The sequence below is a fragment of the Triticum dicoccoides genome, chromosome 2A (assembly GCF_002162155.2).
Source record: "Triticum dicoccoides isolate Atlit2015 ecotype Zavitan chromosome 2A, WEW_v2.0, whole genome shotgun sequence".
Classification (NCBI taxonomy): domain Eukaryota; kingdom Viridiplantae; phylum Streptophyta; class Magnoliopsida; order Poales; family Poaceae; genus Triticum; species Triticum dicoccoides.
This window is the reverse complement of record NC_041382.1, coordinates 723,754,685-723,781,389: the sequence shown is the minus strand read 5'-3', so window position 1 is coordinate 723,781,389 and position 26,705 is coordinate 723,754,685. Positions and strand designations below refer to the sequence as shown.

At 46.0% G+C, this 26,705-nt stretch overlaps 1 pseudogene; it reads left to right on the top strand.

The window, feature by feature from the left end:
- Window positions 1-6,423: 6,423 nt before the first annotated feature.
- On the top strand, window positions 6,424-6,562 carry LOC119359951 (annotated as a pseudogene).
- The last annotated feature ends 20,143 nt before the right edge of the window (window positions 6,563-26,705 follow it).

Sequence of the window (26,705 nt, the reverse complement as noted above, 5' to 3'; positions counted from 1 at the left end):
TAGCATGTGCAGACATGGCCTCGGAACACGGAAGACCGAAAGGTCGAGCATGAGTCGTATAGAAGATACGATCAACATGAAGATGTTCACCGATGTTGACTAGTCCGTCTCACGTGATGATCGGACACGGCCTAGTTTACTCGGATCATGTTTCACTTAGATGACTAGAGGGATGTCTATCTGAGTGGGAGTTCATTAAATGAACTCAATTATCATGAACATAGTCTAAATTGTCTTTGCAAATATGTTGTAGATGAATAGCTCATGTTGTAGCTCCCTGTTTCAATACGTTCCTAGAGAAAGACCAAGTTGAAAGATATTGTAAGCACAGATGCGGACTAGGTCCGTAGTCCGGGGAGTGTCCTCACTGATACACAGAAGGCTTACATCTTTGATGCACCGCTCGATGTGCAAACCCCTACAACGTCGTCTGTGGATGTTGTGAACACCTGACAGACACATTCTGATGACTACCTGATAGTTTAGTGCACCATACTTTACGGTTTAGAATCAGGATTCCAATGACGTTTTGAACGCCATAGAACATATGAGATGTTCCAAGAGCTGAAATTGGGATTTCAGGCTCATGCCCGTGTTGAGAGGTGTGAGACCTCTGACAAGTTCTTTTGCCAACAAGATGGAGGAGAATAGCTCAGCTAGTGAGCATGTGCTCAGAATGTCTGGGTGCTACAATCACTTAAATCAAGTGGGAGTTAAACTTCCAGATAAGATAGTGATTGATTGAGTTCTCTAGCCACTATCACTAAGCTACTAGACCTTCGTGATGAACTATGACATGCAAGGGATGGAGTTGATCCCGGAGCTGTTCGCGGTGCTTAAGACCGCAAAAGGTAGAAATCAAGAAGGAGCATCAAGTGTTGATGGTTTAATAAGAACACTGGTTTCAAGAAGGGCAAGGGCTAGAAGGGAAACTTCATGGATGGCAAACCAGTTGCCGCTCCAGTAAAGGAACCCAAGGTTGAACCCAAACCCGAGACTAAGTGCTTCTATTATAAAGGGGACGGTCACTGGTAGCGGAATTACCCCAAATGCATGGTAGATAAGAAGGCTGGCAACTTCAACAAAGTATATACGTGTTATTAATGTGTACCTCGCTAGTACTCCTGGTAGCACCTGGGTATTGGATACCGGTTCAGTTGCTATTATTGGTGACTTGAAGCAAAAGCTACGGACTAAACGGAGACTGGCTAAGGGCGAGGTGACAATGTGTGTTGGAAGTATTTCCAAAGTTGATGAGATCACCATCACACGCTCCATCTGCCTTCGGGATTAGTATTGAACCTAGATAAATGTTATCAGGTGTCTACGTTAAGCATGAATATGATTAGATCATGTTCATTGCAATACGGTTATTCATTTAAATTAGAGAATAATGGTTATTCTGTTTACATGAATAATACCTTTCATGGTCATGCACCCTATATGAATGGTTCATTGAATCTCGGTCGTGGTAATACACATGTTCACGCCAAAGGATGTAGAGTTAATAATGATAGTACCACTTTCTTGTGGCACTGCCGCTTAGGTCATATTGGCATAAGATGCATGAAGAAACTCCATGTCGATGTACGTTTGGAGTCACTTGATTTTGAATCGCTTGACACATGCGAGCCATGCCTCATGGGCAGGATGACTAAGGCCCCGTATTCAGGTACAATGAAACGGGCAAGTGACTTGTTGGAAATCATACATGCTGATGCGTGTGATCCAATGAGAATTGAAGCGTGCGGTGGATATCGCTATTTTCTCATCTTCATTGACAATTTGAGTAGATATAGGTATATTTACTTAATGAAGCACAAGTCTGAAACGTTTGAAAAGTTCAAGCGATTTCAGAGTGAAGTTAAGAATCATCATAACAAAGAAGATCATGTTCCTACGATTTGATCAAAAGGGGATTTTCTGAGTTATGAGTTTGGCAATCACTTAAGACATTGTGGAATTGTTTCATAGTTGAAGCCACCTGGAACACCACAAGGTAATGGTGTGTCCGGACGTCGTAATCGAACCCTATGAGATATGGTGCGATCTATGATGTCTCTTACCAATCTACCATTTTCATTTTGAGGTTATGCGTTAGAGACAGTTGCATTCACTTTAGATAGGACACCATCTAAGTCCGTCAAGACGGCGTCGTATGAACATTGGTTTGGCAAGAAACCAAAGTTGTCGTTTCTTAATGTTTGGGGCTGCGATGCTTAAGGCTTCAGCCGGAGAAGCTCGAACCCAAACCGGACAAACACATCTTCATAGGATACACAAAGGTGACAGTTGGGTATACCTTCTATCTCAGATCCGAGGGCAAATTGTTTGTCGCTAAGAACGGGTCCTTTCTCAAGAAGGAGTTTCTCTCAAAAGAATTGAGTGGGAGGAAGATAGAACTTGATGAGGTTGTCGAACCTTTATTTCAACCAGAGAGTGATGCAACACAGAAAGATGTTTTCCATGGAGCCTACGTCTATTGAATAGGAAGTTAATGATAGTGATCATGAAGCTTCGAATCAAGTTGCTATCGAACCTCGTAGGTCGACAAGGATATGTACTACTCCTGAGTGGTACGGTAATCCTGTCTTAGATATCATGTTGTTAGACAACAATGAACCTATGAGCTATGGAGAAGCGATGGTGGGCCCGTATTCCGACAAATGGTTAGAAGCCATGAAATCCGAGATAGGATCCATATATCAGAACAAAGTATGGACCTTGGTGGACTTGCCCGATGATCGGCAAGCCATCGAGATAAATGGATCTTTGAGAAGAAGACGGACGTGGGTGGTATTGTTACCTTCTATGAAGCTCGCCTTGTGGGAAAGAGTCTTTTCACAAGTTCAAGGAGTTGACTACGATGAGAATTTCTCACCCGTAGCGATGCTTAAGTCTGTCAGAATCATGATAGCATTAGCTGTATTTTTCGATTATGAAATCTTACAGATGGATGTCAAAACAAGTTTTCTTACCAGTTTTCATAAGAAAAGTTGTATGTGATACAATAAAAGGTTTTGTCGATCCTAAGGATGCTAAAAGGTATGCTGGCTCCAGCAATCCTTCTATGGACTAGAGCAAGCATCTCGGAATTGGAATATATATTTTGATGGAGTGATCAAAGCTTTTAGGTTTATACAATGTTTGCTAAAACTTGTATTTACAAGAAAGTGAGTGGGAGCACTACAACATTTCTGATAAGTATATGTGGATGACATATTGTTGATCCGAAATAATGTAGAATTTCTGGAAAGCATAAACGGTTGTTTGAAGAGTGATTTTCAAAGGAAGACCTGGATAAAGCTGCTTACATATTGGGCATCAAGATCTATAGAGATGGATCAAGACGCCTGATGGTACTTTCAAAGAACGCACACCTTGACATGTTTTTGAAGGAGTTCAAAATAGATCAGTCAAAGAAGGGGTTCTTACCTGAGTTGTAAGGTGTGAAGTTGAGTAAGACTCAAAGCTTGACCACGGTAGAAGAAAGAGGAAGGACGAAGGTCGTCCCCTATGCTCTTGTCATAGGCTCTATAAGGTATGCCATGCTGAGTACCGCACCTGATGTGTGCCTTGCCACATGTCTGGCAAGAGGGTACAAAGGTGATCTAGGAGTAGATCACCAGATAGCGGTCAAAAATTATCCTTAGAAGAATAAGGAAATGTTTCTCGGTTATGGAGGTGATAAAGAGTTCGACGTAAAGAGTTACGTCGATGCAAGCTTAACACCTATCCGGATAGCTCTGAGTAGAGATATCGGATACGTATAATGGAGCAACAATTTGGAATAGCTCCAAGTGGAACGTGGTAGCAGCATCTATGATATGACATAAAGTTTTGCAAAATACATAGGGATCTAAATATGGCAAGACCCGTTGACTACAACCTCTCTCACAAGCATAACATGATCAAACCCAGAACTCTTTGAGTGTTTATCACATAGTGATGTGAACTAGATCATTGAGTCTAGTAGACTCTTGGATGTTGGTCACATGGCGATGTGACCTGTAAGTGTTAATCACATGGCGATGTGAACTAGATTATTGACTCTAGTGCAAGTGGGAGACTGTTGGAAATATGCCCTAGAGGCAATAATAAATTGATTATTATTATATTTCCTTGTTCATGATAATTTTTTATTATCCATGCTAGAATTGTATTGATAGGAAACTCAGATACATGTGTGGATACATAGACAACACCATGTCCCTAGTAAGCCTCTAGTTGACTAGCTCGTTGATCAATAGATGGTTACGGTTTCCTGACCATGGACATTGGATGTCGTTGATAACGGGATCACATCATTAGGAGAATGATGTGATGGACAAGACCCAATCCTAAGCCTAGCACAAAGATCGTGTAGTTCGTATGCTAAAGCTTTTCTAATGTCAAGTATCATTTCCTTAGACCATGAGATTGTGCAACTCCCGGATACCGTAGGAATGCTTTGGGTGTGCCAAACGTCACAACGTAACTGGGTGGCTATAAAAGTTCACTACAGGTATCTCCAAAAGTGTCTGTTGGGTTGGCACGAATCGAGACTGGGATTTGTCACTCCGTGTAAACGGAGAGGTATCTCTGGGCCCACTCGGTAGGACATCATCATAATGTGCACAATGTGATCAAGGAGTTGATCACGGGATGATGTGTTACGGAACGAGTAAAGAGACTTGCCGGTAACGAGATTGAACAAGGTATTGGGATACCGACGATCGAATCTCGGGCAAGTATCGTACCGCTAGACAAAGGGAATTGTATACAGGATTGATTAAATCCTTGACATCATGGTTCATCCGATGAGATCATCGTGGAACATGTGGGAGCCAACATGGGTATCCAGATCCCGCTGTTGGTTATTGACCGGAGAGTTGTCTCGGTCATGTCTGCATGGTTCCCGAACCCGTAGGGTCTACACACTTAAGGTTCGATGACGCTAGGGTTATAGGGAATAGATATACGTGGTTACCGAATGTTGTTCGGAGTCCCGGATGAGATCCCGGACATCACGAGGAGTTCCGGAATGGTTCAGAGGTAAAGATTTATATATGGGAAGTCCTGTTTTGGTCATCGGAAAAGTTTCGGGTGCTATCGATAACGTACCGGGACCACGGGGAGGGTCCCGGGGGTCCACCAGGTGGGGCTACCTGCCCCAGAGGGCTGTGTGGGCCAAGTATGAGGGGGACCAGCCCCAGGTGGGCTGGTGCGCCCCTCCCACCAGGGCCCAAGGCGAAGAGAGAAGGGAAAAGGGGGAAACCCTAGGCTCAGATGGGCCTAAGGCCCACCTAGTGGTGCGCCCCCCTCTCTCCCCCCTTGGCCGCCCCCTAGATGGGATCTAGGGCTGGCCGCCACCCCTAGGGGTGGAAACCTAGGTGGGGGCGCAGCCCCTCCCTTTCCCCTATATATAGTGGGGGGTTTGGGCTGCCATACACACAAGAACATCTCCTTCTTGGCGCAGCCCTACCCCTCTCCCTCCTCGTCTCTTGCGGTGCTTGGTGAAGCCCTGCTGGAGTACCACGCTCCTCCACCACCACCACGCCGTCGTGCTGCTGCTGGATGGAGTCTTCCCCAACCTCTCCTTCTCCCCTTGCTGGATCAAGGCGTAGGAGACGTCACCGGGTTGTACGTGTGTCGAACACGGAGGTGCCGTCCGTTCGGCACTAGGATCATCGGTGATTTGGATCACGACGAGTACGACTCCATCAACCCTGTTCACTTGAACGCTTCCGCTTAGCAATCTATAAGGGTATGTAGATGCACTCTCCTTCCCCTCGTTGCTAGATTACTCCATAGATTGATCTTGGTGATGCGTAGAAAATTTTGAATTTATGCTACGTTCCCCAACAATGGCTATATATAACATGCAACGCGTCCCTGCTAGGCATACGCTGCAAGCCATCTTTCATGGTATTCAGAGCCTATCTCCTCTAAAGGACATCTCTCGTAGCCATGGCCTCCTCAAGCTCCGATGTCGCCGCGCCTGCCCTCATTCCCATAGCCGACCGACTCCATCGCTCCAACTTCCTAGTATGGCGCGCGCAAGCCATGGTAGCCATCCGTGGGGCGCAGCTCGTCTCCTACCTCGATCCAGATCGGGAGCAGCCAGAGTAGAAGCTCCGCGATAAGGACGGCAAGCCCACAGACGTGCCCAACCCTGCATGCGACACCGACAAGGCTCGAGACTCTCAGGTGCTGAGTTTCATCTTCAACTCCATCTCAGCTCCTGTCATGGTTCAGGTCGCACACTGTGACGCAGAGGCTGAAGCATGGGCCGCCATCAGGGAGATCTTCATCTCCCAAACTCAGGCGCACGTCGTCAACACCAGGATCGCCTTCTCCACCACCAAGAAGGGCAACTCGACGATGTCCGAGTACATCGGGCGCATGAAGGCGCTCGGTGATGAGATGGCATCGGTGGGCAAGCCGCTCACCGACGACGACATGGTGTCCTACATCCTGGCGGGACTCGACTACGACTACGTGTCCTTCGTCTCCACGATCTGCGCTCGCACTCAGCAAATCAAGGTGAGCGAGCTTTACTCGCAGCTGATCAGCTTTGAAAGCAGGCTGGCCATGTTTAAAGGCGGAGGGCAGTCCTCCCACTCCTCTGCCAACACCGTCTCTCGTGGCGGACGTGGTGGATCCAACCGCGGTGGTGACCGCGGTGGCAACGATGGCCGCAATGGAGGCGACCGTGGCAATGGAGGAGGCTGCAACGATCTGTCTGAGGTCTTCTGCCAAATCTGCACCAAGCCAAATCACACGGCCATGGAGTGCTATCGTCGTGTTGATGTCTCCTTCAACAAGGAGAAAACTGCAGCAGCCGTCAACACCAACTCCTCCTACGGGGTGGACACAAACTGTTATGTGGACTCAGGTGCAACAGACCACATTACCAGCGAGCTCGACAAGCTCACCGTCTGTGACAAGTACAATGGACATGATCAAGTAAACGTGCCAAACGGCGCAGGTATGAAGATTTCCCATATAGGTCATGCATATGTTCGTACCCCTACTCGTAATCTTCATCTCAAAAATATTATGCATGTGCCCAAAGCCACTAAAAACTTGATCTCTGCTCATCGTCTAGCCAATGACAATCATGTGTTTCTTGAAACTCATCCTCATTTTTTCTTTGTCAAGGACAAGGCAACGAGGAAAACCCTCCTCCACGGCAGGTGTAGAAATGGGCTCTATCCCCTATCATCAGCTCCAATAAGCTCGGGCAGACATGCACTTGGCGCCACCAAGATATCTCCATCGAGGTGGCACGATCGTTTAGGACATCCATCTTCGGCAATAGTTTAACATGTTCTTAGACACAATCAAATTTCCTTTTCTAGCAAAGAGTTGAATAAAGAGGGAGTGTGTGATGCTTGCCAACAAGGTAAGAGCCATCAACTTCCCTACCCAAATTCTAGTAGTATTTCAAAAGCTCCTTTAGAGCTAGTTTTCTCTGATGTATGGGGGCCTGCCCGAGATTCAATTAATAAGAAAAATTATTATGTGAGTTTCATCGATGATTTCAGCAAATTCACATGGATATATATCCTCAAACATAGATCAGAAGTTTTCAAAGTGTTTCATGAGTTTCAAGCACTAGTTGAATGACTTTTTGATCGCAAGATTATCACCATGCAAACGGATTGGGGCGGTGAGTATGAGTGCCTCAACTCATTCTTTCGTCAAGTAGGGATCACACATCACGTATCATGCCCACATGCCCATCAACAGAATGGGTCAGCCGAGAGAAAACATAGGCACATTGTGGACATGGGTCTCTCACTTTTAGCTCATGCTTCCATGCCTTTTAAATTTTGGGACGAGGCTTTTCTAGCTGCTACCTATCTTATCAATCGTACTCCTCGCAAGGTGATTAATCTTGACACTCCTTTGGAAAAATTGTTTCATGAAAAACCCAACTACCATGCCCTACACACCTTTGGTTGTGCGTGCTGGCCAAATCTCCGACCCTTTCATGCTAACAAGCTAGAGTTCCGTTCAAAACAATGTGTTTTCCTTGGCTATAGCAATCTTCATAAAGGGTTCAAGTGTCTCGATGTCAAAGAAGGACGTGTCAACATCTCTCGAGATGTTATCTTTGACGAAACTATTTTTCCATTTGCCTCACTAAATCCAAATGTCGGCGTTCCTCTTCGTTCCGAAGTTCTTCTTCTTCCAGAAACTGCTCCATCCGAACCTCTTGATCATGGGGGCGAACAGACAACTGATCTTTCAGTTAATATTCATAAAAATCCTGCTGCAAATTTTGGTGGAAATTCTATTTTTGGCTATGATTTTATGCAGCAGACATGTGTGGAACACGATGCAGATTCAGGTGCTGCGTTGGATCCAGCCAGCGGCGATCCCGGGCCGGGAAGATCCTCCCTCGCCTGCTGCGCCGGACGGCGGGATTCACACCGCATCAGCCTCAGGAGAGGGTGATCCAGCGTCGCCACGACACGTGTCCCCTCGCGGGCCCGTGGGCACAGGCGTTGTCGCGCACTCAGGGCCAGGTGGACCCACAAGCAGCAAGGCGCCGCTCTCCACACGCCAAGTGGTGCGGTCCCCTCCGCATGGTGACCGGGCCAATCAGACGCGTCGCATGCAGGCAACAGCATCTGCCTCGGATCTGCGGCTGCCGGCCCAGGTGCGGACGCTGGTGATGGCAACAGGATCCGTGTTGGATCTGGTGCGGCCGGGTCAGGTTCTGGATCCGCTGTGCAGGGCTCCGGATCCTCTGTGCAGCCACCCTCTGCAATGATTTCAGCATCACCACCAAGAACAAGATCGCAGCATGGTATTTTGAGACCAAAAGTACGTACGGACGGTACGGTCAGGTATGACAAAGGGCGTCGTTTTGCTGGTCTTGCTGTCACAGGAGAACCAAATACCTTGGTAGAGGCATTGGAAAATAAAAATTGGAAAAATGCAATGAATGAGGAATATAATGCTCTCATGAAAAATAGAACATGGCATCTAGTTCCTCCAGCTAAGGGGAGAAACTTAATTGACTACAAATGGGTCTATAGAATTAAAAGAAAGGCAAATGGAGAAATAGACAGATACAAGGCTAGACTAGTTGCAAAGGGGTTTAAACAAAGATATGGTATAGATTATGAAGATACCTTTAGCCCTATTGTGAAAGCAGCTACTATTAGACTTGTTCTGTCCATTGCAGTATCAAACAATTGGAGTCTTCATCAATTGGATGTGCAGAATGCGTTTCTTCGTGGCGTTCTAGAGGAAGAAGTGTATATGAGACAACCACCTGGGTATGTGGTAAAGGACAAGTATCATTATGTATGCAAACTTGATAAGGCTTTATATGGTTTGAAACAAGCACCTAGAGCATGGTACTCTAGGCTGAGTGTGAAACTCCAAAGACTTGGTTTTCAGCCATCCAAAGCTGACACATCACTGTTCTTCTACAGAAAAGGCAAAATCACCATTTTCATGCTAGTATATGTTGATGATATTATTGTTGCAAGCTCATCGCAGGATGCAACCAAAGCATTGCTTGAAGATCTAAGGAGATACTTTGCTCTTAAAGATCTTGGTGATTTGCACTATTTCTTGGGAATAGAAGTAAAAAAGGTTAAAGATGGCATAGTCTTGAGTCAAGAAAAGTATGTGCCAGATGTGCTAAAACAAGCAGGTATGATGAATTGCAAAGTGTCAAATATGCCTCTCTCAACTTCTGAAAAGTTATCTAAGGAGGAAGGAGAGCCTTTAAGTGTTGAAGATTCTACAAACTATAGAAGTGTTGTAGGTGCTCTACAATATCTAACACTTACAAGACCTGATATATCTTTTCCTATCAATAAAGTATGTCGGTTCTTGCATGCTCCCACCTTTGCACATTGGACAACAGTGAAAAGAATATTGAGATATTTAAGAGGCACTATGAGTACAGGGTTGAAAGTCACAAGGTCAATGTCAACTTTGGTGAGTGTGTTCTCTGATGCTGATTGGGCAGGTTGCCCTGATGATAGAAGATCAACAGGGGACTTTGCTGTTTTCTTTGGACCAAATCTTATATCATGGAGTGCACGGAAACAAAGCTACTGTATCAAGATCAAGTATAGAAGCTGAGTACAAAGCTTTGGCTAATGCCACGGCAGAGTTGATATGGGTTCAAACCTTGTTGAATGAGCTACGTGTTAATCACTCTCCTGTTGCACGGTTGTGGTGTGATAACATTGGTTCTACATATCTGTCAGCAAATCCAGTGTTTCATGCTAGAACAAAACACATCAAGGTGGATTATCACTTTGTGCGAGAAAGGGTAGCTAAGAAGCTTCTTGATATTCAGTTCATTCCCACTAATGATCAAGTTGCAGATGGTTTCACTAAAGCCTTATCATGGCGCAAGTTAGAAGAGTTCAAGAACAATCTCAACTTGGTGAAATTATGATTGAGGGGATGTGTTAGAATATATTGTATGTATATACGGTTGTGTATATAAAACCATATATACTCTTGGTGTTGCATGCGTGATCAACTTTGTAATCCGGTAGTTAGGTTTAAGCTTCAATCTTTATCTCGTAGGATAGCTAACTTGAGGATCAAGCCTAACCAACTACCGAATCCTGTAAACCCTAACCTATGGCTATATATAACAGGCACGCGTCCCTGCTAGGCATACGCTTCAAGCCATCTTTCACATTCGAGAAAGAGGTGTTTGATGGACTCATCCTTATCACAGAAACTAGATCTTGGAGATCCTGTCCAATTGTGTTTTACCAAATTATCCTTAGTTAGAATAACTTGTTTATGTACAAACCACATAAACACTTTGATTTTTAGAGGCACTTTGACTTTCCACACATGTTTTGAGCGAGAAATAACAGTAGAGTTGATAACATCCAAATACATGGATTTAACCGAAAACTCTCCATTCTTTGTTAGTTTCCAGTTCAACCGGTCGGGTTGTTGAGAAAGCTCGACCTCCATTAGTCGTCGTACTAAGTGTAGCCAGGCTTCCCAACAATTTCCCTCTAGCGTCCTTCTGAATTGGATATTCAGAGGATTGGACGGTAATACTGTTGCAACATAAGCTTCTCTTCGTTGCACAATATTATAGAGAGAAGGATATTGGAGTGCAAGGGGTGTCTTCCCGAGCCATCTGTCCTCCCAGAACCTCGTGGTAGTACTGTTTCCAACTACTCCCTCCGTTCCTAAATATTTGTCTTTTTAGAGATTTCAACAAGTGACTACATACGGAGCAAAATGAGTGAATCTACACACTAAAATATGTCTATATACATCCGTATGTGGTAGCCATTTGAAATCTCTAAAAAGACAAATATTTAGGAACAGAGGGAGTATAAACGAAGATGATGCGCATCTATTTTTCTATACTACTATTAAAAAAGCAAACATAAACTCTTCTAAAACCACACCGCAAACTGTATACAAGATAACCAGGGCCCTCCGATCAAATTAACCTAAACACATCTGACTGCCCACATTACATCAATGGTTTATTATTCAGATCAACGACTCAGATAAGATGTTCTGCCGAGCAGACACCGCCGTGGTCTGTCAATCCTCGCCCGCAAAACATACCGCTTCGATGCCTCCCTGTGACCAGATAAAAAACAAAGGCGAAGTGCGTAATCCTCGCTCAGATCCAGGCCCCTGCGTGTGGTTCCTCCCGCACCCGGGCGAGGTGGCTGTCGTGGAGCGCCGGGTGGCGGGCGGAGATGCTCCTCACGGGCTGGCGCCTGGATCCGCGCCATCGAGCTGTGCCGGAGCTTCTCCGACGATCTTTGGCAGCGACCATGGCGGGCGTAGCAGAGCGAAGGGTGCCGGCAGCCCGGTGTCAGTGCGCAGGGGAAGATTCACTTCACAGCCGGCGTCCGGATCCGCGCCATCGAGCTGTGCCGGAGGTTCTCAGGGTGGTGGCGCGCTGCCCAGGGAGCACGACCATGGGCGAATCCAAGGGAGCACGAGATAACCCCTGCTGCTTTCGCTTCCAAGAGTCCCATCCTCCCACAAGAGCTTCGTGGCCACAACTTGCAGGCGTCTTTTGCTTCTTCTTCCTTTGGATCCCTAGCTAACAATTCTGCATCTCACCATTCACTAGCAGCAACACATTGATTTAGTTGTAGCCAATGCAGACGGTGGGTGGTACAGATCACTAGCTAGCCGAGTTTGCCTCTTCCTCTGTTCTCCTCATTCACTAGCGAGATGTAGTGTGATTCTTAAAGAAAACGTATTGACGAGAGCCCACTCTATTAGTCTCCCTGCTCCTATACTCCATGCATCGGTTCATCCATATATGATCTTATTTTGTTTCAGTTTTTTTACTAGATTTAACACTGGCCTTTGTTCAAATCCTATCCAGGTTGAACCATTGAAAGCGAGCACACAAAGCTGCAGAGGGAACAACTCCAAAGGAATCAGTACGGTGATGTGTTTTCAGTATTCCTAAAATAAATAAGGGTATGGTGTGATTAACACTAACATTCATGGATTAGTCGTTTCTATTGAAAAAAACATCATACTCTGTTAAGCCAGATTCCACTCGTTTTGATTTTTAGCTCTACAAATTGTGCTCTGAGAATTGGTATTCGTTACATCTTGACTGTCTAGCACATCATATGGTCATGCCAATTGCCGCTGCAAAGAAATGTCGCCGGTTACAACAATTAAAGTTCCCTAGATAGTGTATCTTACCACAATCAGTTTTGGTAGCTGTATTGGTAGAAAATGGAGTCTGAGGATGGTTTGGGTTGTGCATTATTCCCTATCCCACTAATGATTTTGCTGGTCAAACTTGGGATGTGATCAAGAAGGTGGGGAAGCACCATAGTTTTAGTGGCGGTGCTATTGTTAAGTGCACCGGAATCTAGCAACAAAAATAATACATAAACAGTTTGAATATCTTAGTTCGCACTTCTCGGCAGTGAGTTCAGCACTTGGACGAGACTCCAAACTTCAAATGCTCACAGGTCTAAATTATTGGACACATCCTGATTTATAAGTTATCTTAAATTCCAAATTATGAGATGTTGACAATCTAAAATCATTACTAATTTCGTAGGGAACATATATTGGTGTTTGATGGGGCAGATCAAATTTGTCATCGTGATTTGCAATCCCATGTTGACACTTCCCCAAAGTTTGACATGCTTTACAATTTTTTGCTACATAGACAAAGTCAATTAAGGAACTAGCAAGCGTTAGCCTGAAGATTCCCGATCATTTAAGTGTGCATGAGCAGGCTACCATGGCCACCGCAGATAACCTTGAAGCAGTGTGCCATGATCGTGCCGCTTGAACAAAAATTGTATATGCTTTGGAATTTCATCAGAAGGCATCTGAAGTAAAAATAGTAGGAACTTCAAATTGCCCATCTTTTAATTTAGTGTTGCTCACATTTAGGTCTATCCATGACAGACTTGCATTGGCATCTATTGCCCATCTTTTAATTTAGTGTTGCTCACATTTAGGCTTATCCATGACAGACTTGCATTGGCAACTTGTGAAACTTCAAACTGTAGGCAGGAGGCACCAAAATAGTAGTTGGTCCCATGGAATATAATAAATTGAGTGCAGTGCTGCTGTTAGTCTACCATTCAAGGGCATGATCATAACCAATGTACTGTTAATAAGAATGTAAATCATTTTATTGATTTTTTGTATTAGTCAAGAGTTCGAGACATGCATTGTGCAAGAAGACGAGACAACATGATGTATATATGATTACGCATCAAATATTCATGTCTACGACATGATGATTGCTTTTCCATCTTTGGGGTGCTATTGTTGTCTTAGGACTTTCACACCCAACTGCTTGTTGCATTGCAATTTGCAAGTAACCTTGCTTCAACGATAGAAGAGAATTTGGTGATGTATGTGCTATCAACCTGGTTATGGACTACTATGTCTGTTCCTAAATAGATAGCATACTAGAAAGCATGCAGTCTAAATTTGGCTCATGCCATAAAAAGAGTATTCAGATTGTTTAGGTGAAAATATATCAGCAAATTTTCATGAAAACATATTTTTGTAATTATTGTATTAACGTACATACAAAAAGTGACGGACAAAATTATATATTATATGTCGGAGACCATGCATGTCCAGAACATCTTTGTTTATGAAAGGTGGACTAAGTAATTCAAGGCACAACTTGAAACACGGTAATGTCTGTTTAGGCTCTCTTACCTTTTGTATTTGAACAATGGTTGATTTCCGTTTGAACTGTGCTGGTACATAAAGTGGAGTAGTGGAGTAAAGCTTGAGATGTTTTTGTATGATTAATTCCTGAGATGAGAGAGCTTATTATATATGGAAGAACTTGGTTTCTTGATCTGTGATATTTGATTCAAGAGGAATATTGATTCATGAAGAATGATGTTTCAAATTATGTATGAGACACTTTATCTCGGCAAAGAATCCTGCATACTTTGATTGAATAAATGAGAGGTTGTTAAAAAAATGTATGCAACAAGAATTTGGTACTATACACTTCGTGTGAAATTTCAAAAATTCAAGAAGCTTATCGTATATCTTTTTGGGGGAAAGTTATCCTACATATGATTATATGTGTTAGGCGAGACGTGCGTTGCACGTGCATGCTTACTAGTGAAATGTAAAGAGGTGAAGCAGCTTTGGCGGCAGCTAGATCTGGAGGACGTGAGGCTGCAGATGTGTGTGTGATAATGCAAAGTCTGCTGTGCATGTGTTGAGAAGTATTGAAGAACCAGAGAAAGTGCTCGTTGCATGCATGTTGTGGAAGTGTTGGCATAGGAGGAACAAAATAAATGCTGGGGAGAAAGCGATCCTAATTGATTGGGATTATGGCTGCTCAAGTGCGTCAGGCTGCGTGGGATTCAGCACAGATGGAGAAGCGTATTCATCTGAACAAGGTCATGCCAGTCAGTACTCAGTACGAGGTGGCTGCGACCTGAGATTGACAGGCTTAAAATTAATACTGATGGGGCTTTCAACGCATAGACTGCTTCTTCTTTTTTGATAAAGAACGCAGAGACTGCTAGCGGTGGATGGGGGTTTGTCGTTCTGATGCGACTGGTGCAGTCAGAGGATTAGGAGCCGAGGGTTTCTTTGATTCGTAGGATTTTGAAAACATACGAATAGGAAAAATACAGGGTTGAAGTGGCATATGCCCATTTAGATTAGTAATGAATGTTTGATGCCATAGGAAAAACAAAGAAATTATAAAAAATGTTGAAGTGAATGTTAGATTTCCTATGAATGTAGTACAGAAGATTTCATAGAATTTTTTTTATGAAATCCAATCCTATAAATCAAAGGCCAACATAGGAAAGAATCCTAAAAATTTCAATCCTTCAGAAATTTTATAAAATTCCTTTAAATCAAAGGAGCCCTGAATGTCTGGTGCATTTGTCAAGTGTTGTTCAGGCCGAGGCCGAAGCCTGTGTCCAAGCAGCAAATGCAGGTGCAGAATGGGGCATGGCAAATAATCAGGTGGAAAACAGACTGCCAAACTCTCCTGTGTGCACTCCAAAGTTCTGAATTCGACCTGACATAAAAGGGTGTTATATATCGAGGCCTGCGGCAATTCCTCCGTTTAAACTTTAATTCAGTGGTTTATTCTTTTAGCCCCCGGGCTTGTAATAAAGTAGCTCGTGCCATGGCTTCTCGTGGAGCTAGCTCTTTGGAACTCCAACAGTTGCGGTTGGAGTCCATACTAGTCGATGTACTCCCTCCGTTTTTAAATATAAGTTGTCACATTCCTGCTTTTAGTCATGCATTAGGGTTGGTTAAACTTGTGCATCATATTTAATTTTTTCTTAAACTTGAAATGGGGCCTAATCAACCCCAACACCCCCCGAAAATGCTAATTTCCAACAATTGGAATTTCAATGAACCCAAAATGCCCTTCATAAAAGCCCACCATTTTTGGTCTTGACTAAAACCTCTGCCAAAAATGGTCTTGCAATTTATGGAGCCATTCTGGATTTTTTGAACAAGCCATAAGTATTTGAATTTGGGCATTTTAAATGCTATGAATAATTTAAAGTGCTCAAATAATCTTGGAAGCATTTTTAGGCAGTTGGGAATATTCCCAAATGTGTCTCTGAATATTTTCAGAGTTTTTGGAAATGAAATAGTATTTATTCTATTTCAATACACATAGCAGGAAATAAATAAAAGCAAACAGAAAGAGAGAGAGAGTTAGAGGACTTACCTGTCGCCTAGCCTGGCCCAGCTCGGCACAGCCCACTGGCGCCTGCAAGTCGTCCTCCTCCTCTCGCCAGGAGGACGAGAGGCGCGTGGCCGGCGCCCGCGGCCACACGCCGGCCACCTCCTGCTTCCGCCGACGCCCCGGACGCGCCTACGAGTGCCACGCACTCCCCCATGTCCCCCTCTCATTCTCCCCACTCTCCCCGTGCCCCTCTCCCGCCTCTGGCTCTCTCCCCATCCCTTGCCGAGCGCAGCCGTCGCCGCCGACAAGCACCACCGCGGCCATCGCCTCTCCCTCGCTTCTCTGACCGGCCCAGAGGCTCCGCCTCGACCCCCTCTTCCTTCCACCCCGAGCCACGCCACCGCGGGAGCCCCACATCGCCGCCACGAGTCGTCTTCCCCGAGCACGGCCGCTGGACTCCATCGACGGATTCGCCGTCGCCAAGCCGTCTCCGAGCAAGCTGAGCCCCTCTTCGTGATCGCTGTGAGCTCCGCCACCGTTTCCCCCTCTTCCCGCGCTCGTCTGCGTCCTCTAACCACCATGGCCATCGGAGCCGAAGCTCGCCGCCGCCACCGCACGTCGCCGTCGTGGCCACAGCCACGTTGGGTCGCAACCGAGCATGCCATCGTCTTCAACGCACTCGCAGGAGCCCGTAGCACCCCCGCACGCCCCTCGCCGTGCCTGCTAGCGACTAGTTCAACCTCGCCCGAACTCCGGCTGCCGCGGACGTGCTCGCCACCGTCGTCTCCGGCCACCCCAGCTCCACCTACTGCCACCACTCGACGCGGCTCACTCCCCGCATCACGTAGATGGTCTCCGCCGTCCTTTTGGTCGCCGGAGTGCAAAACCCGAGCCCCTCCGCCGCGTCTGGCCTCGTCGGCGGCTAAACGCCGGTGAGTTTGACCACTTTTTGACCGTGGACTGACGCGTGGGCCCAGGTTGACTTCCCCCCTGAGCCTATGACAGGTGGGGCCGGCCTGCTAATTAGTTTAGGATTAGTGTTAACTAATTTTAATTAGTTTAGTCACTGACATGTGGGCCCAGGCCCCACTAACAGTTAATTAGTACTAACTTAATCCTGTTAATTAGCTGAGACACTGACAGACAGGGCCCACCAGTCAGGTTTGACTGGCCCTGGCGCCTTTGACTCGCTGACGTCACACCTATGTCATGCTGATGCATTAATTCAATTACTGGAATTATTCTTATATAGAAAATTCCAGGAAATAGCCAAAACTTCTAAAAATTATAGAAAATCAACCATAGCTCCAAATCAAACAAATTATATATGAAAAATGATCAGAAAAATTCAATCTATCCATCTGTAATGATTTCGTGCATGAAAAAATAAGTTAACCTTGCTGTTTAAGCAAAATAAGATAATACACTAATAAGGCTATGTTAAATGAGCTAACATTTGAATCTTTGATTCAAATGAGTTCATTCCCTTCTGTTTTAGCTTGCATAGGCCAAGACACATTCATTTTGCCATGTCATAGCATGCATCATATTGTTGCATATTGTCATGTGTTGATTATGTTCGGTGTGTCTTTCGTGGTAGGTTCTGCTTCCGAGGATAACCCCGAGTATCCGTCTGAAGGGCAGTACCCTACTACCACTACATCAGGCAAGCAACCCATTGATCATTCCGATACAAACCCATGTTCTCGCTTCTGCTCTTGTTTACTGCATTAAGACAACGCGATTCAAACTGCTGTGTGCTACGGTAGTTGAACCCTTTATCCTCTGCATGACCTGTCATTGGCACAGTAACTAGATGAAACCCACTAGCATGTGTAGGAGTTGATTGAGCCATGTATGTGTTCCCTACCGTGCTATGCCTGCTATGCTTAGAGTTGCGTCAGGTCTGGTTCATCTGGGTGATGGGCTAGAGTGAAATGATTATGTCGGTAATGTGAGGGATGTGTTGAACATGATTTGGTAAAGGTATCGATGAGAGGCCATGTAGGAGTACATGGTGGGTTGTTTCATTGAGGTTGTCCATAAGAACTAAGATCTGTATGTGTGATTTAAGATTCAGTTACTACCATACATTGGGCCCGAAACCAATGGACCCTCTCGGCTTCTTATTCACCCTAGTACTCTGTCCAGGAGTTGCAATTAGTTTCTGGTGTTTGTAGGTTATGTGTTGGCGGCCATGCGTAGCGCTGACCCTAGGGGTGGGCTATGTTACGGTAGATACACCGTGGCACGGTGTACCGAGTCACCCGTTTGGTGTCTCGGGAACCCTGTTCACATTGTTCGGGGCCGTATGTGGAAACCTCGGCCGGACTCCCTGCGGATGGAACCTGGATAGGCGACAAACCTGGACTAGAGGCTTGAGTGTTTAGGTAGGCCGTGGCCGACACCCTCGTTGGGCTTTCGCTTGAAGGTTGCCGAGTACATGTCGTGTAAACGGCGGTAAGTGGTGAAAGCGTGTATGAAGAAGTACACCCCTGCAGGGTATAAAACTATTCGAATAGTCACGTCCGCGGTAAAGGACTACTTGGTTGCCTATATAGTTCATAGACAAGTTAATGGATACTACTAAAAGACTCAAGATAAGTGTGAGTACCGAGGATGGCCCTCTCGTAAGATGACGAGGGAGGATCCCCGGTGGAGTATTGTGTTGGTGACTAGTGGACTCGTGTGCGAAAAACTGTTTTACTAGTGGAGTCTCGTAGGATAGCCTAGCCAAGAGTCAAAGCTGGCTTGCTGCAATAACTCCACCACCTTCTTGAGAATGAGCATGTATAGTAGGTTCTGATGTAAGACTTGCTGAGTACCTTTGTACTCATGTTTTCTTAATTACTGTTTCCAGACGACAACACCGCCCCCTCCGACGGGTTTTATGTAGATCTCGACATCGATGAGTGACTTGCCACCCAGGTGGTGATCCTGGCCATGGAGGGCCCTATGTAGATAGACATGCTTCGAGAAGCCTTCTTGCTTTCTAGTGTCTGTACTCAGACTATTTGCTTCCGCATGTGCTTGTATGCTTGTATGACTTGAGTGTCGGGTCATGTGACCCCTACCTGTATGAACATGTTATGTATGGCTCTTTGGAGCCTTTAAATAAAGTACTTGAGTTGTAGAGTTTTGTTGTGATGCCATGTTGTATTTGCACATATCGAGCATATTGTGTGTATGATTGAAATGCTTGGTATGTGTGGGATCCGACAATCTAGTTGTTTATCCTTGGTAGCCCTTCTTATGGGGAAATGTAGTCTAGTGCTCCTCGAGCCATAGTAGTCCGCTACAACCCGGTTCACCGGAGTCCTGCTAGCCCAGCACTACTGCTCAGGACACTTGACTGGCCGGCATGTGTTTCACTTCGTTCCTATGTCTGTCCCTTCGGGGAAATGTCACGCGGTGACATCCGGAGTCCTGCCTAGCCTGCTACAGCCCGGGTTCCCCGGAGTCCTGCTAGCCCAGTGCTACAACCCGGATTCACTCGCTGATGACCGACATGCTCGATGTGATTCATGTATGCCTGTCTCCATAGGTCTGCGCCGCTTTGGGTTCACGACTAGCCATGTCAGCCCGGGTTCTCTGTCATATGGATGCTAGCGACACTATCATATACGTGAGCCAAAAGGCGCAAACGGTCCCGGGCCATGGTAAGGCGACATCCGTGGGGATACCGTGCGTGAGGCCGCAATGTGATATGAGGTGTTACCGGCTAGATCGATGTGACTTGGAATCGGGGTCCTAACAGCGTTGGCATCAGAGCCGGACTGCCTGTAGGTTTGTTGAGCCAAACTGGTCGATGTCGAGTCTAGAAATGCTTTAGCTGTATGTAGGGGAATTGATTGTGGGAGGGGACGTAAGGCTCTTTTACTCCTTTACCTTATGCCCTCTGATCTGAGTCATTCTCTTCTCATTCAACGTGGGTTAAGGACTAGGCTCTCTTCTTCTATCAGGTTCACGTGTTACTAATCTGTAGTAGCTTATAGGATTGTTGTTACAAGCCTTAGTACAATTTCTACTAGTTTTAGTATGTTGCCAGTTGAATCAGAACCTTGATATGATGTTGTTGAGTGGTATTGCAAACTGTTGTGGATGTCTCAAATCCTTTTCTGAGCATTTACAGCCGTTATGCTGTCCAATTTTCCCTAGAAATTCTAATGTCTTTGCATTGTGGTTGTGCTTTCAGATGGCCACTTGTGCTCAAAACCAAGTGGTTCGCCTGACCTGGTGCCTCGATGTGCCCGGTCATACTGCTATGTTAGTCCGGGTAATGATCGAGACGGGTTACCGTTGGTATCCCGAATACACTATCGAAGAGCAATTCCGAGACTTCAACCAGAGCCAGTACCTCTGTACCGTCAGGATATATCCCTCTTATCCCGGAGCCACTGAGCCCCTTCACTGTTCCTATGGACTCGGGGTTACTGTTGAGATGGCTGTGCAGGATGCTGCCTATTCCATGATGACCATCATGCGAGTCCGGACTGGCCTACTTCGGAACACCGACTTCCGTTATATGCCAGCTTCACTTCCGGGAGCGCAAGGGTATCTCCAGGCTATCTATGCTGACACCACACATGAGGAGTCACTACTCCGCACCACTACCGAGATGCTCGAGAATAAGGACCGCGAAAATCGGGCCTTGCGTATGGAGCTTTTTAACTCTCGTGCTGATCACTGGGCCACTTTGACTCGGTTTGCACCGGCGGTACAGGCAGGATACATGGATCTGAGGGATCTGTACCCTGTATGGTCTGGATTGCCAGATTGTATGGGGTGGCGTGATGTGGGAGGCATCACCCCTCCTCATGGTCCCCGTCTGCCACCACCTGTGGGACCAAGGCCACATCCGAGTCCCTTTGGAATGCCTCCGATGAGATGTAATGTCTTTCACCGTAGTTGTACTCTAGCCTGGGCTTGTACTAAACTATGTACGGTGTATATGACCGATGGTATATATATGACAGTTTCTATATTACCATGTCGTGCAATGAACATCTCTGCATTCCGTGTTATCCATTACATTCTGCACTTCCTTGCTAAGTTTGCGCCATTCTTATCTAAACCGTTGTCTTGTTTTCTCCTAGGATGGTCAACACCCGTAGCAACCCTGCTGCCCCGGAGCAGGGGGAAGCCAGTGCAGCTAAGGGTGAAAATTTGCCTCACCCGCCTTCTCTAGACGAAGTGATGCTGGAGGCGGAAAGAAACAAGCATGAGACTAACCGCTTGTTGGAGCGGATTGAGCAGAACACTGCACGCCATCAGCGAAATGACTTGGTGTCAATCAATGACTTCATCAAGCTGTACCCACCAAAGTTTAACCATTCCGTCGAGCCCCTCGACGCGGATGACTGGCTTCGCAGCATCACCCACAAGCTACGTTCTGCCAATGTAGCCGAAGCTGACAAGGTTACTTATGCTGCCTATCACCTCGAAGGCCCTGCTGGCCTTTGGTGGGAAAACTTTGAAGCTATGCGCCCGGTCGGCCAAATCACTACTTGGGCTGAATTCAGTGAGGCTTTCCGTGAGCATCACATTCCGGAAGGTCTCATAGACCGCAAGAGGGAAGAGTTCTGCAATTTCACCCAAGGAAGACTGACTGTGGATGCATATAGTCGTGAATTTGGGAATTTGGCACGATATGCTCCTGAAGAAGTATCTACCGATGCTAAGAAGCAGGCAAGGTTCCGCAAGGGACTTAGCCCTGAGCTTCACCGCGATCTTCGTCTGCATGAGTGCACCTCCTTTCAGAAGTTGGTCAATAGAGCCATTAGTGCTGAGTCAGGCCAGTCTGACTATGACGCTTCACGCAAGCACTCACGTGATTTTGGCTCTTCATCCGGCTCTGGAGCTCAGAAGCGCCGAGTGTGGATTCCAAGCACGGCACTGCCACCCAGGTTCATTCCGAGGCCATCCTTTGAGGCGCCTCGTCCCAACCAGCAGTTTGCACCACCCAAGCCCTATGCTGGCCCCGCTGCTAATGCTGCTCCACGCCCCAATGTTGTGACATGTTTCAAGTGTGGAGAGCTGGGTCACTATAGTCGAGAGTGTCCCCAGAACAACAACTCCAATCAGTCTGGAAAGTCCGTTGGCCATGGTAAGCCAACGGGAAAGACATTCTACGCCAAGCTGGTCACCACTACACGTGGCCATGTCAACTATGTCTCAGCCGAGGAGGCTCATGAGGATCCTAACGTCGTCCTTGGTACGCTCCTTGTTAATTGCCATCCGGCATCTGTTCTTTTCGATACTGGAGCATCTCATTCATTCATATCCGAGAACTATGCTCGATTGCATAACACGACATTCTGTGACATGCCCACTTCCATGGTAATTCAAACTCCGGGTTCCAAATGGCAAACTTATAGGGTAAGCCATGGGAACGAAATTCTTGTCGATAGACTTATCTTCCTTGCATCCTTAATAGCTCTCAAGTCCTCGGACATAAACATCATCTTGGGTATGGACTGGATGTCAGCTCATTATGCTAAGATTGATTGTGCCACTAGAACCGTTCAACTTACTCACCCATCGGGCAAGACAGTCAATGTCTTAACTTGAGTGGCCAAGCGCCAGCTTTACTCCCTAAATGCCAACCCCCTTCCAGACCTTGAGGATATTCCGGTAGTCCAAGACTTTTCAGATGTCTTTCCAGAAGAACTGCCAGGTGTTCCACCTGACAGGGATGTCGAGTTCGTGATAGACCTTGTTCCAGGAACCGTTCCAATTTCTAGAAGACCCTATAAGATGGCACCCTTAGAACTAGCCGAGCTTAAGAACCAACTCGATGAGTCCTTGAAAAAGGGTTTCATCCGTCCTAGTTCCTCTCCTTGGGCTTGCCCCGTCCTCTTTGTCAAGAAGAAGGATGGAACGGATCGGATGGTTGTAGATTACCGACCTGTCAACTTGGTCAGTATCAAGAACAAGTATCCGCTTCCCAGGATCAACGATCTGTATGATCAGCTCGGTGGATCCTCAGTCTTTTCCAAGATGGATTTGAGGTTGGGCTACCATCAAATCAAAATCAGAAACGGGGACATTCCCAAAACGGCCTTTGTTACTCGTTATAGCCAATACGAGTACACCGTTATGTCCTTCGGTTTAACCAATGCCCCAGCCACTTTCTCTCGGTTAATGAACTCGGTCTTCATGGAGTATTTGGATAAATTCGTCGTAGTTTACCTCGATGACATACTCATCTACTCCAAGAATGAAGAGGAACATGCCAAACATCTAAGGCTGGTATTGAGAAACTTCGAGAGCATCGCCTTTATGCCAAATTCTCCAAGTGTGAATTTTGGTTGCTAGAAGTGACCTATCTAGGCCATGTAATCTCTCGTAAGGGTATTGCTGTCAATCCCGAGCGAGCTCAAGCCGTCCTTGATTGGACCCCACCTGAGACGGTCAAGCAAGTTCAGAGCTTCCTTGGCTTAGCGAGCTATTGTCGCCGCTTCGTCGAGAATTTCTCCAAGGTTGCTAAACCTCTAACTGAACTCCTCAAGAAAGATAAAAAGTTCGAGTGGACCCCACAGTGCAAGTTCAGCTTTCAGGAACTGAAAATACGCCTGACATCTGCTCCCGTACTGGTACCACCAGATTTCTCCAAGGACTTTATTATCTATTGCGACGCCTCGTGACAAGGACTAGGTTGCATACTCATGCAAGATCGTCAGGTAATTGCCTATGCTTCACGGCAATTACACCCACCAGGGCCGGTCCATACATATTCAGGGCCCTGGGGCGAGACGACAAAATGGGGCCCTTGTGGACAAATAAAAATTTAGAATATATTGTATTTCGAAAGCAATTTAGTAGATAACATAGATTGATGGTCTTTGAACTAAAAAGCACATGCCCCAAAATATTTATTTGTAACGGCCCATAGAACTACTATATCATAATAGTATGGAAACAATATAATTCTACAAAAGATTGCTCTTGTAAGTGGCACAAAGAGACCATCATCTTGCTCTTCTAAGTGTGAAAACCTTGTCAAAACTGATAGCAACTTGAAGCGTTTGTGTTATCATGAGATATAATGTTAATGCATGAGAACTTACATCAGTTTCTATTCTCTTCAATCTGTTCGTCAATCGATGTCTTCACCCAAAGAAAATGTCTCCAAAGCTTCCTGAATATGATGATCAGATCTTGTTGTTTCTCCTAACACTTCTGGAAAAAAAGTCATCAATAACCACTTCAATATTTATTTCATCCAACTTTTCTTTCTCAATGCATAATGTAGCAAGACCATTCAACCTTTCCTGTGACATTGATGATTTCAAATAGTTTCCCAATAACTTGAACTTTTGAGAAACTGTGTTAAGCTTATGCTACAATGACTGACTAGTGCAGTAAATAAAATTCGATAAGCTATTAATATATTTGGACAAGAGTTTATGTCTCTAACAAACGAACCACCGTAACACGCAATGGCACAAACGATTCTGGTAGAACTACCTGTTCTAAAAAAATGTCAATCGAACCTTTCTGGGTTCTACCAGTTCATCTCTCTATTTTTTTCACTTCCTTTTGTCACTGATAAACATTTTCGAGAAGATATGTCACCAAAAAATTGGAGAAAAATAGTCAATACATGGAACAAAAGCACCTGAATATCAGCATATGGCTTGATGTCGAATTGTTGATGTAGCATCCTAGATCTACAAGGCTGCAACACTCATTCCCCGTCCCCCCTTCTCATCCCTGGATCCAATGAAGCTTTGAAGAAAAGGCCAATAGAAGAGTGGGAACTAGGAAGAGAAGAATTGGAGATGTCAGATGGAGCAATCAGAGGCGGAGCACCGGGCTATTTAACAGCAAATCAAAAGAATACTTGATTAAGTGAAGGAGGTAGACGTACCATCTCTGATATGATGATCCCTCAAACGTCTACTTGATGGGGAATTGTGAGGATGCAAAGAGAGATGATTGGGGAGGGAATAGCACTGTTGATCTCCACTAATGGATGCAAGGAGCAGCGCCTCGAATTTGGAAGTGCACGGGACCGGTGGCGCTGTTGTCTAGGGTTTGGAGAAATTTGGGGGAGGAGCCGAGGAGGCGAGGAGACTAGAGCCGAGTAGGTCGATGAATGCTGCAACAGCGTAGCGAACCCATCGATTATTTTGGTCCCTGAGTGCTAGCGACGTGGTGGGCTTGGACCTTGTTTTTTCCTCTTATTTTTCTAGATCTAAAGAAGAAACATCATAATATGTGTATACTGTACTACTACCTGGGCCGGGGCCCCTACCTCCCAGGGGCCCAGGGCGGTCGCCCCGTTGCCCCGGCCTATGGGCCGGCCCTGACACCCACATGAGGAAAATTATCCCACACATGATCTAGAGCCTGCAACTGTAGTCCATGCACTCAAAACTTGGCGACATTACCTCCTCGGTAATCGTTGCGAGATCTTCACCGATCACCAAAGTTTGAAATATATCTTTACCCAACCGGACTTGAATCTCAGGCAAAGACGTTGGGTCGAGTTGATCTCGGATTACGACTTAGGAATAACTTACACCCCGGGCAAAGCCAATGTCATGGCTGATGCGCTAAGTCGTAAATCTTATTGTAACAACCTGATGTTACAACAAAGTCAACCACTTCTCCACGAGGAATTTCGTAAGCTCAATCTTCACATTGTTCCTCGAGGATTCCTATCCACCCTGGTGGCGAAACCTACCCTTACAGATCAGATCATCAAGGCACAGAAGGTAGATCCGGGAATCTCCCGTATTAGGAGAAACATTAAGAAAGGAGTCGCGAATTATTTCTCCGTTGATGATCAAGGTGTCGTATACTTTGGAAACCGCTTAGTGGTTCCCAAGGCACGAAACCTGAGGCGGCTGATGTAACACCCCGAATGTAACTTTCCCAATTTGTACTCCAACTCTTGCCGTTTCCGGCGTTAAGTTATTTTATTTTCTTGGGTTCGGGTTTTTGTCTCCGCGTGTTGTTATCGTTGTCATGCATCTCATATCATGTCATCAGGTGCATTGCATTTGCATACGTGTTCATCTCATGCATTCGAGCATTTTCCCCGTTGTCTGTTTTGCATTCCGGCGCTTCGTTCTCCTCCGGTGGTCATTTCTAGCTTTATTTCGTGTGTGGGGATTAAACATTTCCGGATTGGACCAAGACTTGCCAAGCAGCCTTGGTTTATTACCGGTAGACCGCCTGTCAAGTTTCATACCATTTGGACTTCGTTTGATACTCCAACGGTTAACCGAGGGACCGAAAAGGCCTCGTGTGTGTTGCAGCCAAACACCCCTCCAATTTGGCCCAAAACCCACCTAACTCTGCTCCATCATCTAGAGCGTTCGATCACGATCGCGTGGCCGAAAACCGCACCTCATTTGGACTCTCCTGGCTCCCTCTATGCCTATTTAAAGAACCCCTCCGAATCCGGATCTCCCTCTTCCCCGAAACCCTAATTTTTCCTCTCCGCGCCGGCCGGACACGTCCGTCCGGGCCAGACACGTCCGATCCGCCGCCGCCGACCAATCGCCGAGCGCCACCTGTCCCGCGCCCACATCGCCGTCCCGCGCGCCGC